Source organism: Limulus polyphemus, unplaced genomic scaffold, assembly GCF_000517525.1.
Source record: "Limulus polyphemus unplaced genomic scaffold, Limulus_polyphemus-2.1.2 Scaffold1876, whole genome shotgun sequence".
Lineage (NCBI taxonomy): Eukaryota > Metazoa > Arthropoda > Merostomata > Xiphosura > Limulidae > Limulus > Limulus polyphemus.
The window spans coordinates 131168-135270 of NW_013667486.1; the positions used below are offsets into that span (position 1 = coordinate 131168).

The 4103-nt window shown below is 35.6% G+C and overlaps 1 protein-coding gene across 2 annotated transcripts in view; it reads right to left on the reverse strand.

The window, feature by feature from the left end:
• Nucleotides 1-3888, reverse strand: part of LOC106465228 (G-protein coupled receptor moody-like) — an 8430-nt gene extending 4542 nt beyond the window's left edge. The window contains exon 1 of one of the 2 annotated variants that reach the window (XM_013925433.2): nucleotides 3574-3888. The gene's annotated coding sequence lies outside the window, so the exon portion shown is untranslated. The remainder of the gene's footprint in view (nucleotides 1-3573) is intronic. The other variant, XM_013925434.2, reaches the window with a different exon arrangement.
• Nucleotides 3889-4103: the final 215 nt, after the last annotated feature.

Below are 4103 nucleotides of genomic sequence, written 5' to 3' on the forward strand. Positions count from 1 at the left end.
TCTCTTCTTGTTTCTTTTCTTTTTCCTCCAACCACTGCTGTGGTTTTTCCTCTTGTTTATATTCTCGTCTCTTCTTGTTTCTTTTCTTTTTCCTCCAACCACTGCTGTGGTTTTTCCTCTTGTTTATATTCTCGTTCTTCTTGTTTCTTTTCTTTTTCCTCCAACAACTGCTGTAATCTCTCTTATTTTGCTGTTCGAGCTGCCACTGTTGCAAGTTTTCTTGCCACTGTTGTTGTCTCTCTTCTTGTTCTTCTTGTTTCTTTTCTTTTTCCTCCAACAACTGCTGTAATATCTCTTCTTGTTTATTTTCTCGTTCTTCTTGTTTCTGTTCTTGTATTGCTGCCATCAAATCTGCTAAGTCGTAGTTTGATTTGCCACTTCTCGTTTACATCTTTTTTTTTCTTTTCTGTCCCTCTCTCTGACACCAATTTGTTAGGTATCTACTCGTTTGTTAATTTCCGGTATACATTCTTTCCGAGGAATCAGCGATACAGGTCCTTTCTTAATTAAACCTAGTTTATTCTTTCTCAATACAACTTTGTAATACACAGAATTTCCACAGTCACTTTAAACCTAACAATCTTTATAACACACGCTATAAATCACAGTGATTCACACACTTTACTTACGGTGCCTACTGTTTGCTTGACTCAACTATCTGTCTCTTCAATCTATCTATATCCCTTCAATTGCGCTGGTTTTTCTCGCCAGTCTTATATACTAAAAAAGAGGGCGCCTTGAACAACTCGGGCTTTCCCAATAATTCACGATCCTTCGAGAAACTCCAGCGTGCATGCTCCCAATGTCACGCAACTTCCGCTGTCCTAACAAAAGTGACGACCTGGCAAACAGTTATATCGAGAAAGTTATGGGAATTTGTACTGCGTCAATCCCATGATAGATTAACAGGAGGACGTCTTGGAGTTAAGAAAACATTGAGTCACCTACGGCAGAGATTTTACTGGATAGGTATGAGGCAAGATGTGGAAGAATGGTGCAGGACATGCAGTACATGTTGTACTAAATGAGGACTCAAGCATAAGGGACGTGCTCCAATGAAGTTATATCAAGTTGGTGCACCAATGGAAAGAGTAGCCATTGACATTGCTGGTCCTTTGCCCCAAATGCGTGCTGGAAACAAGTACATTTGTGTGGTGATGGATAATTTCACCAAGTGGCCTGAGGCATATGCAATACCAAATCAGGAAGGTACAACTGTAGCTTCAGCTATTAGTGATTTCTTTTTCAGGTTTGGTATGCCATACGAACTGCATTCAGATCAAAGCCGTAACTTTGAATCAGCTGTGTTCCAAGAATGCTGCAAGTTGTTTGGCATCCGAAAGACCAGAACAACGCCACTTCACCCACAGCCTGATGTGATGGTAGAAAAGTACAACTGGACACTCAGTTAAGAAAACACAGCTTATGTACTTCTGTACACAAAAAGACAGCCCAGAGTATTATTTCCCTTGAAGTAGAATTTCATTCAACTAAACACGATAATCTTAAAAGTGAGTCATTACTCTATAGCTACGTAGTAAAACTGGTTAAAGAGAATATGCCGGGATTTCACAAGTAAACTCGCTTTTTTATAGAGTAGACAGCTTCACCTCATGACCTTATCTCCCTCATAGCATTGACTGGCTGTTGCATTTGGTCAATGTTATACCAGGCCAGAAAAGTATATTACAGTGCTAATCTTTTGAACTCGGATGATATATGTTACTAAAATATCCTTTTGGGTAAAATAAACATTACTTAATTGAGAGAACAAAGAATCGAAGCAACTAGAACAAAACATTTCAACGACTTTCTGGATAGTTTGTTACTTTCATTACGGCACCAAAAAAATATAACCGGAAATTTTCAATATTGCTAAAGCAGGTAGAAAATGTACATGTACGCATATCACATTATCCGTGCTTTGTTCAACTCAAGGATCGAGCCTCGAATTTTAACACTATAATACCTGAAATTTACCAATAAGCTACCAGGGGACTTCTTCTATAACAAACGCTCACGTCTCACGTGGCCAACAATATTTTGTCCGCATACATTACCTACACACGTTGTCCCGTCACGTTGTGACCATCCTATATATACCAGACTACCCCCAATCTGGTAAATGCTAGGGCATTCATGAAGAAACAGGATATTTCTAGAAAACAGGTGGTGTGATACTAGTCACGTGACCTCGCTGACGCAACCATATGTATTGTTTTAGTCATTAGCAAAATATCGTCGACGATTATTTTGTTAATTGCGACTATTGAAATTAAGTGCATCGTAAAGTTGTATTCGGAAAGAATAAACCAGTTTTATTTAAGAAAGGACTTGTGTCGCTAAAGTTTCGTCGGAACGAATTTACGGAAAATTAATTAACGAACGGAGACGTAACAGTGGTTTATCAGTGCGTTTCGATCGATTACCTCAAAAGTGGTCAAGTGGTTAGGGTGTAGGATAAATTCGTAGCATTTTCCGATATCCGTTTGAATACCCCAAATCTTTTTAGTTTGTTACTGGAGCTCTTAAATGAGTCATGGAAATAAATCCTACCATTATCTACCCAAGTTAAGACCGGTAACTTTTTTGTGTGTCAGAATATGAATATACACCTAACCTCGGTATAAATGTATAACGTTAAGCACTTTAAAGGTAGTTTCTTCATCTGTTACTGTTGCAGCAATTATAGCTCAGTTGAAATGTGCGATTAACATGCTTTGTGCTATGTGAATATCTGAATAAAATATAAACATGGTAACAATATAATTTTAAAAAAGCACATTAAATATAGTCCATGCCACGATTTAAACACGGTAACAGAACGTTCAACACAAATATCTGAAATTTTATTTTCCTGCACTAAAGAAAGTTTTGCAATGTCATCATGTATGTTAAACATAGATAATGCCATAACGTCTGAAAACAGTCTTAGCATAGAAAGATAAATACCAAAAATCTGATTTACCGACAATCTAGCTTTTAAAATATATGTTTACGTATTTGATTTTTGTCAAACTTTTATCGATGAAACTAGTAAGCTATACGTACGTATTCAAAAGAATGCAATAATTAAAATAGATACAATCAATGCAGCATTATTACAATGCACATACATTTTACGATATCATTAGTGATTTTGTTGTTAGTATATACGTGGATAACAATAGACACATTTTCTGTTTCACTGGATCAATGTTATGAAACTAATGTGACAGTTTTATCACACTAAACGTATAAAATGGATTAACGTTACCAATGTAATGTAACGGATTTATCACACTAAACATATAAAATTGGATTAATGTTACTAAAGTAATGTGACTGACACTACACTAAACATATAAAACTGGACTAATGTTACCAAACTAATGTGACAGTTTTACCATACTAAATGTCTAAAACTAGATTAATTTTACTAAAGTAATATATCAGGTTTATCACACTAAACGTATAGAAATGGATTAATGTTATAAAACTAATGTGATAGTTTTATCACACTATACGTATATAACTGGATTAATTTTACTAAGGTGGTTCAAGTATAAGATAAGTATAATATACGGTACTTACTGTCCTGTTGTTCACATAAGTAACTTAAATTACCAGTTGTTACATTACGCTTTATCCTCTCTTTCAGTTATTCAAAGTAGTGAAATGTTTTAGTGGACGACATCAGCAAGAACTGAAATACACACCTTCTGAAAGGAGAGTTTTAAAGTTTAGAGTACATAAACTCGGTTGAAGATATACCAGGTTATGGTAAAGATCACTTTTATCAGAATTCAGCAACCCTCCACTGAATGGATCTGTATGCTCTCGATTTCCTGTGACTATTATATTATTATAGCATTTTATTCTCCATACTCAAATCTACAAGGTTGAATCAACCAGAAGTGAGAATGTTATCTTAACCATGCTCCGGATATGTGACGTTGTAAGAAAGGAAGCCATGTCGCAATTATTCCGGCCTGGTATTTCCACTCTAAATTTACAATTGTAATTGTGTATGCATATATATGTTGATTATTTAAAAAAACAATGAGAGCACTAATTACTTCGCTGAAGGGGGAAGTTTTGAGTTATTTTACTTAAAGTATGTG